General features: G+C 34.7%; 1 protein-coding gene and 1 pseudogene across 12 annotated transcripts in view; one reads left to right on the top strand and one right to left on the bottom strand.

Annotated features, from left to right (window-relative positions):
- The window catches only part of NLGN1 (neuroligin 1), a 957494-nt gene that overhangs the window by 711851 nt on the left and 228802 nt on the right, over positions 1–16841 (bottom strand). The window contains exon 1 of one of the 12 annotated variants that reach the window (XM_039865064.1): positions 512–874. The exons of 10 other annotated variants lie outside the window; for them this stretch is intronic. The gene's annotated coding sequence lies outside the window, so the exon portion shown is untranslated. Of the gene's footprint in view, positions 1–511; positions 875–16841 lie in introns of those variants that run through there. One more of the 12 variants, XM_039865068.1, reaches the window with a different exon arrangement.
- On the top strand, positions 5353–5471 carry LOC120604652 (uncharacterized; annotated as a pseudogene).

The raw sequence follows: 16841 nt of genomic DNA, 5'->3' as shown, positions 1-16841 counted from the left end.
TTTTACTGAATGCATGGTGTAGGCTATATTACTTTTTTTCCTAAAAATGACTTCTTCTACTGAACTGATGCCAAAACACCACAAAATAATGTTTCAGTGAACATGAGGTTTTTATAGATATCTATACTATTAAAAGAGGATCTAACTTTATAACAGAAAAACACCATACGTATATTTAAAGTGAAAATAACAGCTTAAAAGGCTAAAGAAATTTTTAAAAATAAAATCAACTTTCCTACGGCAGATGATAGGAACAGAATGAGGAAGAATGTGAGAAACAGTGGCTACACTCAAAACAGTTAAAGGATTATGCCAATTTGTGAAAATATATCATATATTATATGGAGAAAAATATTAAAATTATTCATCAAAAAAAATCAATGGAACAAAAGACGTAAGTCATTACTATGGAGGACAGTCAGGAAACAGAATTGCTATTTTCCAGGGAGTCTTTGTTGCTACTTTTCTAACACTTTAATAGTTGAAAGGAAATCAAACTGTGAGAACTTACAGCCACTCCAATGAGCCCTGGGGGATTTGTCACAAAATTGGATCCTGAGTGGCCTCAAGCTTCACAGCTCTGGTCCTCAGAGGTGACAAAAAGCAAAGGGACCAACAGATAAAGTAGAGCATTAGTTACACGGAACTGAACACCAACATATTTCAAATTGTTAGGCGAATTTCAGGCCAACTTTCTGGTTTTACATTAGACAAAATGACCAAATAATTTCCTCTAAAACATGTGCTATACTTTGAAGTTTCCAAGCAACAACCATTACTTTGTGGCTATTCATAGATAATTCTGAACTTACCCTTGCCTGGAAGAAAGCCTCCTAAACACTGAAAATTGGATAAATAACTAAAGACTAGAGTGGCTTTGCAACTCCTTTTAGTGACACCACTATTTTTGTGGTGTCATTTTACAAAAAACCTAAGAAAGTATAAGAGCGTTCAAGGAACTTAACTCTTGGTCCCAGAGAGAGATGATGAACATCAATAGCCTATTTTGGAAGTAGAGTATATAGAATGCAGTTGACTCCAACTACATAATGCCCTCTGTTTCCTAAATTTTGATATCCTCACCAAAAACAATACTTCTGTTTGTTTCCGCATGAAACAAAAGTATACCAGTTGAAACATCTATTTAAATATCGTCTCACTCTAAATCAGTGTTTCTTAAGTGCTGCCTATGGATCTGCATTCACCTGGAGTGTTTGATTGAAATGCAAACTCCCAACTCCCATATACAGATAATTCATATGTATGTTACAATTTGAAAACCACTGCTACAAAGACCTCATATATTATTTCAAGAGCAAGAATAAGAAAATTAGAACCTACCGTGCTATCCTTTTGATACCTTTAGGATATTTTAGGAAATGAATGGGAACTTAAGGGAAGATTATTTTGAGTAATGCAAGTAAGTCTAAAAGTGTCTAATATAAACCATTCATAATAAATAGTTTTAATTTCATAATTTCCCATCCCACCTGACCCTCACTTTCTAGTTAAGGATCTTGAATTAAAGTTGATTCTGGAATTCTGTGTAATCATGTAAATTCTATTTTCACAGACTAGAAGGAAAAGAATCTAATCTTAAAGTTCAATCAGTATGTTAGCTGATTCTTAAATATATTTAAAAAGCCCTCACTTTTTTGAATTTTATGATTTTATATATCTTACTATAGTACATTAATCAGAATATGTCAGAAATAAATCTTAATACTAAGCAATAAATTTTATGGATACTTCTATTTCTATAACTTTTTTCCTACAAATTATACAACCAAAGCTAAGAGCTTCCCAACTGCAAAGAACTTTTATCTATTTCAGAAAACATCCATTATGCATACAATGATATGAAAACTAATGTTATAGGAAAAGTCTGATTAAATAAACATGAGAAAGAAGCAAAACGATTACTATTTGAAGATGAAATTATGATTCTCAAATTGAAAATGATTAAATCTATATAAAATAGCTCAAGAACCTGGCTGGTTATAAATTAAACACTCAACATCTAAATAAAACTTTCCTATATGCCAAAAATAAGGTGAAAATAGAAAACATATTCACAATACAAACAAAAATATAAGATGGCTAGGAAGCTAACAAGAAAACCAACAAGTATAAATTTTACTGAGGGACATAAAAGATATGGCTTTCTTCCTTCTCCCTTATTCTCTACTAAATAATTAAATCAAAGTAATTGGGTGAGGCAGAGTAAGGAAAGCATCCTCATAGAGTAGGGCATGGATCGTGGTGGTGCAGAGCCAGACCTTGGCAGGGTAAGAAGATGTTTCACACTGAGAGCACCCCAATGTGGGGAGTCGGAGGATTAGCAGGATGAGGAGGGCATCTACAAAGGGACAAACCCAGACGTAGGCTGTTGAAGTCCAAAAGGGATGAGGGGGGTGTTCACACAGGTGGACAGCCTGGAGAGGACTGTCAGAGCCCAAGTAGGGTGAGGAGGGCATCTATGCAGAGGAAGGGGCACTGGAAGTAATGGTAGATTGGGGAATTTAACAAATCTTAAAACTGGAAGCCACATTCCTCACTAACAGATAAACAATTTGTAAATATGGAAAGAGGGAAATCCAGAATAAATTCTGTCATGTTTGATTAGAATTTGAAGTATTAATATAAACTCATTGTTTTAAATAGATCAGTAGAAAGATAGAAATATTGATGTGAATGTTTGGAACATATATTCTCCAGCTCTGTCTCCTGAAAGAGATTTTGAATGAATGACACTCTAATAGTAACACCTAGCAGCCAGATCTTGGCTTTTAAATATTATTTTCCTCTAAAAGGAAACAGTCACTCCTAGAAGATAACATAAGATAAATCTAGATGGCCTTGGGCATAGCAATGACTTTTTAGATGCAATACCAAAGGCACAATCCAGGAAAGAAATAATGCATAAGCAGGACTCCATTAAATTTGAAAACTTCTCCTATGCAAAAGACGCTGTCAAGAGAATGAGAAGACAAGCTACAGACTGGGAGAAAATAGTTACAAAAGACATAACTGATAAAGATCTGAGATCTAAAATATACAAAGAACTCTTTAAAAAGTAAGAAAACAACAACAAAAAGTCACATTAAAAAATGGGCGAAAGACCTCAGCGGACACCTTACCAAAGACATACACATGGAAAATAAACACATGAAAAGATTCCCCACCTCATATGTCATCAGGAAAGTACAAGTCAAAACAATGAGTACCACTACACACCTATTAGGATGGTCAAAATCACACTGACAACATCAAATGCTGGAGAAGATGAAAAACAACAGGAACTCTCATTCATTTGCTGGCTGGAATGCAAAATGGTACAGCCACTTTGGAATACAGGTTAGCAGTTTCTTTCAAAACTAAACATATTCTTACCATATAGCCAGTGACTGTGCTCCTTGGTATCGATCTGAAGAAGCTGAAAACAAGTCTACACAAAAACATAACCATGGATGTTTATGGCAGCTTTATTTATAATTGTCAAAACTTGGAAGCAACAAAGATGTCCTTCAGTAGGTGAATGGATAAACTGCTATATTCAGATATAGAATATTATTCAGCACTAAAAAGAAACAAGCTATAAAAACATGGAGGAAACGTAAATGCACATTACTAAGTGAAAAAAAGTCAATCTGAAAATGCTGCATACTGCGATTCCAACTAAATGACATTCTGAAAAAGGCAAAACTATGGAGACAATAAAAAGATTAGTGGTTGTCAGAGGTTGGGGAGGGAGGAAAAAATCAATAAGCGGAGCACAGAGGATTTTTAGGGCAGTTAAACTACTCTGTATGACACTACAATGATGAATACATCTCATTACACATTTGTCAAAACCCACTGAACGTACAACACTCAGAATTAACCACAATGTAAATTATGGACTTTTGGGGATAATGATGTGTTAATGTAGGTCCATTGATTTTAATAAATGCACCACTCTGGTGGGGGATGTTGATAATGGGGGAAGCTACATATGTGTGGGGCCAGGGGGCATATGGGAAATCTCTGTAGCTTCCACTCAATTTTCTGTTAAACCTAAAACTGCTCTAAAATTTTTTTTAAACTGTTTTTCACCCAGAAAAATTGTGTAAAAAAATTAATTATCAAAATGAAAAATGCTTATCGATATTGACTTAATTAGATTTATCACTAAGTATGTCACACAAATAAAAACATTTCAACATATATGAAATAAATATTTTGTATATTATACATTTTTGCTACATTTGATAAGAAAACTAGCATGACTAAAAATAGATATTGACTTTCTACTTGTTCAAAACTACCCTTTTCCTTAGAGAAACAAAATGAAGTGTAAATGACAAAAAAATTTAAAAAGAAAGAAAAAAGAAAAGAGGGCTCCTTAGAGAAATGCCTAGCTCCAGGATTTGAGAAGGGAAAGTACAAGATGAGCTTGAAACATCTTACTGTGCCAGAAAGTAAGGCACTGCTCCAAGGATGATAGGGGCATGTGTAAAGGGTACAAGATCCACCCTGAAGTGCTCTACTGGGTCAAATATGGGGAAATGAGAGCATAAAAAGAAAAAAAAAAGAGTATCTTATTGTAACGCATAAAATAAAATTGAACAGAATGAGTATATCATGATAAAAATTAATTAATTAATTAAAAGTTAGCTGGGAATGGGATATTTACATCGTATCAAGGTATTGCCTTCAAAATAATTGTTAATTACAAAGGAGAAAGAAATAACTTTATAGGGAAGAAGAATGGCAGACATCATCTTAATTAAGAACCACCTGAGAGGATGAAATGAGAAAAGTTTAGCATCACTTTCTTTAATACTTCTCCCAAAGATGCATGCTTGAAAGCTGATGGCAAAAAATCATCAAACACAAACTAATTGACTACCAAACAACTGCCCTATAATCCTTAAAATGTCAAGGTTATGAAGTCAAAGAAAGATTGAGGAACTGTATCAGAATGAATGAACAAGGCTAAACAGACATGGAGACTAAATACAAAACACAACTTTAAACTGGATTCTTTGGTTACAAAGAACATTATTGGAATACTTGACAAAAACTAACAGGATCTGAGAATTAGATGAAGTAATATAGCAGCATTAATTTTCTGATTTTGATTGCTGTATTGTGATTAGGATGGAGAATGTCCTTATTTTTAGGAAATGCACATTAAAGTATTTGAGGATGATGGGCAACTCACTTTCAAATGGCTTAGGAGAAAAATAGGCACTTGAACTCTGCTTGGAATATTTTATAAGTTGAAGGTTATTTCAAAACAAAAAAATGTAAAATAAAAAACATTCTGAAAAAAAATTAATAGATTGGGATCCTAATTCTAAAATTTCAGTCTACAGCCATTCCACCCTGAACAAGCCCAATCTCATCTGATCTTGGAAGTTAAGGAGGGTCGGGCCTGGTTAGTACTTGGATAGGAGACCATCTAGGAAGACCAGCTGCTGTAGGTATAAAAATTTTTAAAAAATAAGAGATTGTAAGCTGACAAGGTCCTTGCAATCTGTGAGGTCAACCAAGGGTTGTCTTGCCTAAAATTAATTAATTAATTAATTAATTAATTAAAAATAATAATAACAATAATTAATAATAATAAAAACTTTAACAGTATAAAGATTATTTAAAATTTACTTTAAGTTAATAGAATTCTAATAATATTTTTAACTTAACAAATATCTTATAATCTGCCTGGAAGAAAGAGTGGATCAGATACTAAGAAGATATTTGAAAAAAGAGAGTAATACACACAACTTTTATTACTTAATACTATAAAATTATTAGAAATATACAGCAAATTAAAACAATATAGCATTTTTTTCCAAATAAACAGGTCAATGAAACTGAAGAAAAAGTCCAGAAAATGCAGGCACATGTAAATATTTTGTACATTTAAAATTACTGTGGAAAGATGGGTTCTTCAATACTGCTATTTAGAGTCTTACCTTATACTTTGAAATAAAACAAGCTCTGGATGAAACAAAAATTGACTGTAAAAAACTCAAAACATAAAGGCATGTAAAAAAAATATAGGTTAATATGTATATAATTTGGTGTCACAGAATCTAACCTTGATATCAAAGATAGAAACCAGAAAGATCTATATTCCCATAAACAAAATAAGAAGACAATAGATTAGAAAAATTAGATAATTTTCAAAGAGCTAATTCAATTGGCAAATAGATATACTTTTAAATGTTTCAATTATTAATAACCAAAGTATTGCCAATTTAGGCGATGACAAAGAAGATTACACCTATTGGATTGGCAAATATTAAAAAGTATGTAATGTCCAGTATTGAAATAGAGACACAGAAGCTTTGTAAGAGGGATTATATATACCATCATTAAAAAGATTGAAAATATGCATCTACCACCCCAAAATTTCCCTATCAAGAATTTACCCTAAGAAAATAACCAAATAAGGCTGCAAGTATAAGTAATGTTTGTTGTTGATAATAAGAACAAAATAACAATAAAAAAATAATTAGGTGTTAAATTATGTCATTAAAACAATGAATTAATAATTATGTCATCTAATCTTTCACCTATAGATATGAGAAATAAATGCATGAAAGAGTATTAACAGATCACTTTTGTATTTAAAAGTGTGCAGGTCTGTACACATGCACACTTTCGCATACAATATACACACACTCTCAGAGGGAGAGAATTGAAGAGCCAGAGAAATAAAATAGATGGATAAAAGGAGTTATCTCAGAATGATAGGATTGCAGTGTTTCTCTTTCTATCTGCACAACTGTTTCTTTTCTAATTGTTATAAAATATGCATGCATTTCTTATTTAAAAATAATAAAAGCTATAGAAATTTGTGAGGAAAACAATCTGAAAATTAATGAGGCAGAAAATTTGCAAAAAAAGTTTAAAACAAAAATAAAACATCTAAGAATGTAGTTAACTACATTTTTCATATTGTGCATTCCCTTCATTTTGTATTACAATACTTGCTATCTGATTTACATGTAGCAGAACTATTAAGTTACAAAACAATTGTATAACTGATAGAGAGCTAACATTGTATCTTTAAAATTGCAAGTCATTGTTGCAAGCAATTTGTTATCAATTTTCACATTTCTGTGTAGTGTATAATATAAAACTAAGCTTCTCAAAAGAAATAACATTCATATTCGATATATATTTCTAAGAAAGAATTTAAAACCACAGAATGATAAAATATAAATTACTAATTTTATAAAGAGAATGATTATTTCCATGAAATTAGAAATACTTATATGATTCAGATAATTAATCAAGATAGGAAAACATTTTTAAATGTAAATAGATTACTGAGAGAATTGAGTTGAAATATCATATCAAGAACTATTTTAAATAATTTTAATTAGTAGACATAAATGATTGTCTAATTCTGTAGTCTTAAAATAGAAAAAAAAAACATTTTTTGGAATCATCAGAAAAACTAGTTTTAATTTATTTTCTACTTCCACAAACTCTCTTGGACATTTACAGGATATTTAAATTCAATGACATCATGACTAAAACAAATACAATTTGTGTAGCCACAGAGAATACCTTGTAACAAGAATATTTCCAAATATAATGCTTAATACAAAAAGGTAGGTTTTCTATAAACAAGAAACAACACAAAGCATTAATTCTAAATAATGGATTCCCAAAGTCACCAGTTTGTACACACAATAAGTTTTAATTTTACAGTTATAAGAGCATATATTGATATTATTGGACATAAATGTTGAATTAAAATTGACAGGTGAAATGTTCAAGCCACAGTAACAAAAGGAATTATGCTATAAAAACTGCCAAAAACATAACTGTAGACTTCAAAATAAATGCCTGGATTTTCTTCTATCTCTATTAAAATACAATAGACTCACTTCAACTATATATTTTAAAGAGATATAATTTTTGTGCTTGAACCATGCCAGCATCCATTTTTTTCTATTAAATTTTAGAGAGTATAATTATTATTTGCAATCATATATCTCCCCACCTCTCATTTCCAATCTTGATTTTCACATTTTCTGAAATATTCAAGTGAGGAATGAACACATTGTTTTGCATTTAACTTTTTACATTGCTTTTATTAGGCGCAGCATTATATTTGACATGGGTCTGCTTTGTGATCAAAGGCAATATTTTCTGAACTGAATCAGTCACTTAGAAATAGGAAAGAAAAAGAAATGTGAATTAAGGAAAATAATTCATGCAGTGAAAGAAGCTGCTCCTTGATGCTGTTTTTCCTTTGGCCTTTTGATGCCATCTCTGAAAAATGGATTTTCATTGAAAGAAAAGAATAAAATCAATTCAATGAGGTACTATGTAGCCTATATACACTATCTCATTTAATTCTCCTATTAAATGAGGAGCACGCCTAAGGTTATAAAGTTCATAAGTTTGGGGCACAGAATGCATATCTTGGGCATTATCTTTGCTTACCCCCTTGGTGATCAAATCCAGTTTCATGATATAAATAACATCTGTTCTATCTCTACCTCTATATCTATCATCACTATCTCTGTCATCTCTCTCTGTCATATCTTTCTCTCTCTCTCTCTCTCTCTCTCTCTACCTTTCCCCAGACTCTGATTTCCTTTGCCCAACTGACTATAAGACATCTCCACTTGGATTTCTAAAAGACTACTCAAACTCAACATGTACAAAACTGAACTATTAATATTCACCTCTTAAAACCTGGTCCACCCTCAGCTTTCTCCATTAAAGTGATGAAAACTTTAACCTTCAAATTGCTCATGTTAAAAAGCTTGGAGTCATCCGAGACTCAACTCTTAGATTCCACTTTCAATCCACAAGCAAATCCTGTAGGATCTATTGTCAAAACTTTGCCAGAATTTATCCACTTTTTCTTACCACCTTCATACCCCTATCCTGGTAAAAGACATTATTACTGTTCATTTGGATGATTGCAGTAGTGTTGTAACTGGTCTCCTCACTTAAAAACCTGCTTTCTCTGTACTTTATCGATCCAACGATGAGAATTATCCTTTTAAAATATCAGATTATATCACTCTTCTGATCACAACACTTCAATGGACTCATCTTACTCAGAGTTGAAGCCAAAGTCCTTACAAGGGCCTGTAAGGTCCTATATGATCTGTATCACTCCCCTTTAGGAGATGGTCTCCTCTCCTAATATTCTCTCACTCTCCACCCACCCCCCGCCTCAACTCCAGTCTTAGTTGCCTCCTTGATGTTTACACCAGAGATGCTCTCACTGTAAGAATTTTTACTTATTGCTCCTTCCACCTGAAGAGTTCTCTCAGATACACATATGACTTGCTCCTTTAGCTCCTTCAAGTTTATTCCAACTATCATCATCCTAGTAAGATTTACTCTGGCCATTTGATTTTGAATTGAAATCATACCTTCCATTCCCAACATTCCCCACACCGCTTCTCTGCTTTATTGTTTTCTCCAGGGCACTTACCATCTTTGAATACATTATACAAATTATTTATTCATTTTATTTATAGTCTATCTCTCCTAAAATAGGATGTAAGCTCAATGAATACAGGAGTTATGGTTTGCTTAATTCACTGTTATAGCCCAAGAACCTCAAACTGAGCCTAACACCATAAATATCTTTGACAAAATGAATGAATCTAACTTTAAATTCTAGTAAATTTTCACTTTTAATCCTCTCTCACCAAAGTTCTCCTTCTTCTTTGTTTGTCTTTCACTAAGGAGGATTTTACCGTTAGTTTAAATACTTCTGGATTAAGTACCACAAATTCTATAAACATCTGATTGTTCACAGTTGCAATGGAAACTTTATAAAAACATGGTATGACTTAACAAATATGACTCATAACATGAAAATATGTTCATCCTCCACTGAACTTTTGTCAGCCAATTTTCTAAAGATTCCCATCTCGATATCTAAATTCCTTATATTACTCTCAGGGAATAAAAATATATGACCAGAGGAATAAATTCAGCAGAAGGAAAATGGCGAAGTATAAAAGAATCTGGTAAAATAATAGAAGAGTGAAGGATAAATGCAAAGACAAACAAGAAAAAATTTACAGAAGCTCATCAACAAAGATGTATGCCCATAGAAATTAATGTTTCAAGTTCTAAATCATGAAAAAAAAAAAAAACTTTACAAAAGTGTAGGGAATGAGGATAAAAATAGAGGGTAGAAGTCACCTGAAATGTTTAGCCTATCAAGCTGCTGGTTAAAGGCATCACACACTCTTCAAGAAAGCAAGTCGATATCTGTTCCGAAAAGTTAAGAATGAAAGGCAATAAACCTTTATTGAGCTCATCTTACATCAACATATTGAGTACTTAGCAACATATTGATACTCAAAAAGGTTAATTGAGTTCACAAAATGGCCAGAAACAGGGACTGGATTAGAACCCATTTCTATCTGATTCTAAAGCTCATTCATGCAATTAAGAAAGGAATACCTTTTCTCTGCTATAGATCAAAGCAAAAGTTTTTAGAGACAAATGACAAAGATAACCCGGGTTAAAAAAATAAAAAAGAGGATTGTCATACTGTAGTACCTATAGATTAAGAAAAAGTCATACCTTTATTTGTCTGAATACCCCATTCCGGGACTCAAGTAAGTGATAAACTCCTCATCTTCTTTAGAGATTGAACTCAGGTACCTCTCTATGTCATGGCATCATTATCATCAGACAGCATTTACTACCCTGTCTATACAAACCTACCAGCAGAGGTTAAGAGGAAGTCTCCTGTAAAATGGCAACGAACCACTGAGGAAGGCCATCAGAGTGGTCCATTAGTCTTCCAAACATTTACTGAGAACCCAGTAGAGTTAAGCTCTCAATCTGCTTGATATTAGGAATACTGAACTAAAAGCCACAAGTTCTGCTTAGTTGTAGTCTCTTCAGGCTGCTCTAACAAAATACCATAGACTGGGTGGTTTATAAACAACAGGAATTTCTCACAGTCCAGAGACTGGAAGCCTGAGATCAGGGTGCCAGACTGGTTTGGCGAAGGTCCTTTTCTGGGTCACAGACTGTTCTTTGTATCCTCGGATGGCAGAAGAGGTAAGGGAGCTCTCTGGAGCCTCTTTTATAAAGGCACTAATCCCCTCCTCAAATCCCCACTTCCTAATGTTATCACATTAGGCTTTGGGATTTCAACATATGCATTTTTGAGGGGACACAAATATTCAGACCATAGCACTTCCTTTTCATGGAATTTAGATAGGGTGAGGCAGACTGATGGTGATGAGCTGCAAAAGCACAGAGTGACATTCGAGAGTGAAGCCTTGGGCCTGAAGAAGGCATCAGGGCCAATAAAATATGCAATGCTAGGACAGACATAGTGATTGAGAAGCTAGAAGCATGTACCATCACACAGATGAAGAGTTAGCTTGAGGGAGTACTAAGAGCAGGTAGCAGAAGGCAGTCTCTCAGGAAAGGCTCAGTCAGGGGCACATCCCTGTCAAAGTACCTGTTTACAATGTCCATTTATCAACTAGAGAACAACAAAATAAGAATGGGCCTCAGAAGCCAAGCAGAAGTCAGATTAATTGTTGCATCCTCAAATTCCAGAGTTCTTTAAGAATCTATTTTATGTCCTTGTGCTCTCAGGAAGTAAGATAGAATCTTACTGTAGCTATCGCCATGGCTATAACTATTGCTTCATTGATATTAGCTTTGAGAAAGAACTGCAAAAGCTGGGAATTATGAAATTATAAGGGGCCATCAGAGATAAGGGTAAAAATTGTTTTTGCATTCATTATACTTCTAAGTATTTGTTTGCAAACCTGACAAGTCATAAACAACTATAAGAAACTAATTGTCAAAAGATTATAAGTATTCAAAATATGTAAATAATAGTCATAATGGGTCTTGAAAGAAAATTATCTATGCTAATAAAAAAGAAAACAGGAGAGAAAATGAGAAGAATGTGGATAGGGCCAAGTAAGAGATCAAAAAGAGAAAGGAAAGAACAATAAATGGGATAATAACAGAGTAGGAAAAAACACAAAGAGTAGAAAAAAAAAACCACCTCTGCCCTTCTCCTTTATGGCCATCTGTGACTCACTGGATTTTTCTGCCTCAGGGCTTTAGTAAACATGGCTGAGGTCATAGGACAGGGAAAAGTTGTTCTCAGAGTACCTTCACTGTGGCTAGATAGGCCTGTCCATTCAGCACGATGTTCATTCACACAACAGATGACTGTTGAAGGGTGGAGCAATTCACAAAACGGATAGATAAATAGATGATGTAGATAGATAGATAGATAGATAGATAGATAGATAGATAGATAGATAGATAGATAGATAGATAGATACAAAGATACATAGATACATCAATACATAGACAGGCAGACAGAAAGATAGATATTTTATTTACACACCTTTATGTGTCAGGCTGTGGGCCAAGACTTTATATACATTTTCCTTTACTCTTCACGATGCTCTAAAAACAGAGCTATCTGTATCTTCCTTTATGAATAAGGAAAGTGAGCCATAGAGAGGTTAAATAACTTGATATAAAGCTAGAATTCATATATAGACCCCTCTGACCGTAAGGACTATGCTCTGAATCATTCCACTGCTTGATTCCACTATAGGATGCTGCCTTCTGCTCTGTTATACTCAACAGTATCCTATATTCATAGAGCTCAATAATACATAAAATAACTTTTTAGACTTTGACTCATTTGATCTTTACAACTACTCTGTGAAACAGACAAGGATATTTGTCTTTCCTATTTTAAAGGTAAAAACATGGAGACTCAGCCAGGTTAAGTGGCTTCCAGCAATCGTTAACACATGGCCAAGTTAGAACTTATATGTATACCATCCAACTTCAAATTCAGTGCACTATCTACTGCATCAAGCTCGTTTTCATCCTACTTCTAGAAATAAGCAAGATTTGTCTTCATACTGCTAAATTACTTGTTGAGGAATAAAAAAATAAAGATCAGAGAAAGAGATATAATACTTGTCAATTGCCTTAAATTATTGCCCTCTCCCAACCCCTACCATCTCATTAGATTTAAATAGCAATCCTTATATAATAAAGAGCTATAAATTTGCGCATTTTGCACTTGACAAAGGAAGTTTTGCTGAATGCATTGCTTGAAGGTCCAGAATTTAACCATATACCACTGAGTTACCATAATTATTTGGAGGAATTTTAAATCTAAGTATTTGAAATCACCCTTTCATCACAATGAGCTTGAAAAACAAATGTGGTTTTCAAGATACTCCAAATATTCTAATTTTACTTGATAGACATTGAACCAAAAACCAAGGAAAAGTTTTGCTCACTTTGCAGTTACCCCCTCAGCGTCCCCTGTCTCCTTCTGCATCTTAGTGTGAGTTATTTCCGTTGATTCCAGGTGGACTTCTTCTACGGTGTTATTTATATGTGGACATCTTAGGGCATCTCCACTACTACATCCCAGAATCCCTGCCACATCAGACTTTCTATTTCCTGTTGATTATTTTTTAGGCCCTGCATTCTCATACTTCTCAATACTACTCACTCCACCCCTTGTGGTTCTGCTCCAACAAATCTGACTTTGAAGTGAGATGTTGGTCCCTAAAGCCTCCTTCCTTGCTCCCCTCAAAGACAGAAACATGCAGGTCCTTTTCCTTTCAAGAATTTTACTGCTAATCACAAGAGGAAAATAAAGAGGAGTTATACAACACACAGTGTCATTCTCACTTCATATCTAAAGCTCCGGATTGCCCTCTGAGGTGGCAAACTGAAGCTTCCGCGTGCCTCTGCTAAACAAAGTATAGCAGTATAGCAGTAATTCTAGGAATAATACAAACAAAGGACCACTGATCCCCTAAGTCCATTCCTAGTTGCCTGAGGATTGCTTCTTCTCCAGTCCAATTCAAATAGAGCCATTAATTGTTCCTTGGCAGGGGACTGGGTCTTTTACTTAGCCTGCCTCCCCCCACCTTCCCCGACTCCCCCCACCCTTACCCAGTTTTATGTGTACTACCAACAAGAGTACTGCTATGACTGAATGTTTGTGTTCCCCCCCTACATACCCCAAATTCATATGTTGCAATCTAATCCCAGTGTGACGACACTTGGAGGTGGAACCTTTGGGAGGTGATAAGGTGAGGAGAGTAGAGCCTTCATGAATGAGATTAGTGCCTTTATGAAAGAGACCTCAGGGAGGTTCCATCCCCCTTCTGCTGTGTCCTTACATGGGAAGAAGACAGTTGTCTATGAACCAGGAAGGAGGCCCTCAAATTAGTCACCTAATTTGTTAGTGACTTAATCCTGGGCTTCCTAGCCTCCAGAAGTATGAGGGGGAAAAAAAATGTTGATTAAGCTGCCCAGTCTATGGTATTTTTGTTATAATAGCCTGAATGAACTGACAAGCACTGTGTAATAAATACCTCTTTTCTCACACTCAAATAAATGTTTAGGCATTCCTCTCTCTCGCTTAAGCCAGTGAGATAGCTATCATGTTGCTACCACACATAGCTTGGAGATAACAAGGTGTGAGGATGACCATTTCAGATCTTCCAAGCCCCTCTCTGGGTGTCCTGTTCCACATCCCAATGCAACCTAAGTATGGAGATGCCACAGATGCACCCTCTGTGCAAAGCTCATGCCAACCCCTCTGCCTTTGATGGCAGCCTGCCACACCACCGCCACTGCTGCTTTCTCCCTCTTTCTCCTCCCAGAGAGAAAAGCTTTCTTTCTATCTTCTTGCCCATGTGGTGAGCAGATCATCTGAGAGATATCTTTAGGTCCAGGGCTTCCCACCTTACCCAACATCCCAGCCTAGAATTGCTCTAGACATCTGGGGGCCATGGTTCCCTGATAAAATATTAATCAATGCCTGCCAGACTCCTGGCAGTTGGCAAAATTCCTATGTATCTTCTTCTCAGTAATGGTCCTTTTATCTAGACTGAGAAGTACTATTTTAAAAATTTAAATGAAACAGATGCATGGATGGATAGGTGGATAGATAGATGAGAGACAAACAGAGACAAACAGACAGACAGACAGGACAGCCAAAAATAGATCTGTGTTTCTTGTCTCAGAGGCAAATTTGTATACCCAAATTTATATCCCACAAGCAGAATGCTACATCATAAGAGTCCTGTTACATTCCCCTGACTACCCTCCTCCAAACACTTCATATCATAAATAGATTGGATATGGGCAGTTTGTCAGAGAAAGTCTGGCTGGGGTGGCAATGCAGGAAGAGAATGAAAGACTGTTATAAAGAAAGAAGGATAAATACTGCCAGAAAGTCAAGTGTAACAATTCTTCATTCTCGTTTTCTCCTCTCCATCTGTAGCACGAACCACAAATAATCAAGTACTTTCTTGAAAAGAATGACTGTTACATGGAAAGGAATCTAAAAAAGCATTTGTCATCAACATTATGTACTGCAAATTTCATTGTCTTATTTATTATAATCGAGTCAACAAAGTGACACTACCTGAGCCAGTAGATACCATTTTATTTCACAGAATTATTCTTTCCTTGTGATAGCGTGTAATGAGATTTACCTGATGCTGTCAAAGCTGGGGTGGGGGCTGAGAAGTATTAAGAATAAAGCTCTTTTATTCAAAGAAGAACTACAGTAATTCTGCCTTTCCAATGTTTTATGATTTGGGTTAGAATCAGCAAAGATAAAATGACAAAAGACCTCGTCGCATTTACTAAACTTTGGCTCCAGAAACCTCCCCTCCAAGAAAAGACAGCTGGAATCAATACATTTTCCTGAAATATTTTGGCAGAGTAGTAATTAAGAAAGTATCCTCAAAACTATATGCATTTGACTGTTTCTTCATGAAAAATGTCAGGGTGCTAATAAAGATCTGTGACTTCTATTTTTCTTTTAGTATACTGATTTTCACTTCTCTAGCATGGGACTCAAAGACAAGCTTACTTGATGTCCTCATGGCAACACTGGTTTTACTGTTTTACAACAACATCACTAGTGCAAATATGCATTTGTGTGTGTGTGTCTGTATTAGACAGACAGAGAGACAGAGAGAGAGAGGAAGAGACAGAGAGAGACAGAGGGACAGAGACGGGAGGGGGGAGAGAGAATGTGTTTGAGGGCTAGCATGTACATCTAACGGTTTTTATTCTTCATTTTTATTTTTGGTAACATCATTTACATTATAAAAACAGTAAACTGGCATAAATTTCAATCATACAAACTTGCTAATAGTATTTTAAAGAGAGACAATGGCAAGATCAGAGAGAATACTTCTTGCTCCAAATACAATTTTACATTTTGAAATATGATTTATTTTCTGGACAGTGGCCAGGCAATTACCATTCACAAATATTTCAAGTGGGAAAAATGAAGTAGTTGCTTCTAGTCCCATAATTTGGAATTGCTGCTAACAGATTTTACTTATCAACTTTTCTGCCTTTCTTTTTTGGAAAAATACAATAAAATCTTAATATTTCTGCATTTCAAGCCATGTCAGCTTGCTGATGCCTGAGACAAAACTGTGTAAGTGGCTCCCTCTGGTGCTGCTATTAGTATTGTTTTTTTTGTTTGTTTTTTGTTTTTTGTTTTTCACAACCAAGATGTAAACCAGATTATCTAGGAAAGCTAATTAGAAGTTCTCAGGTCTGTATTACTAGAAACATCTTTTGGGATAGAATTCCACTTGGAATAATATTAGATGAGCGTGATTTTTGTTTGTAATATAAGAATAGACATGAATTCTTCCTTGGCCTTTTTCCTTAACTTCATGTACACCAAATGGAATTACAAAAGGTAAAAGAAAAGTCATGCTCACTAAACCTTGGCCATTCTTATTGCTGAAAATTCTAATGCCCCTAGAAACTACTTAAGTACTTCTCATGGACCT

Source organism: Pteropus medius, unplaced genomic scaffold, assembly GCF_902729225.1.
Source record: "Pteropus medius unplaced genomic scaffold, Ma_sr-lr_union100, whole genome shotgun sequence".
NCBI classification, from domain to species: Eukaryota; Metazoa; Chordata; class Mammalia; order Chiroptera; family Pteropodidae; genus Pteropus; species Pteropus medius.
Note: the sequence above shows the minus strand (reverse complement) of the source record. Positions and strands in the feature narration are given on the sequence as shown.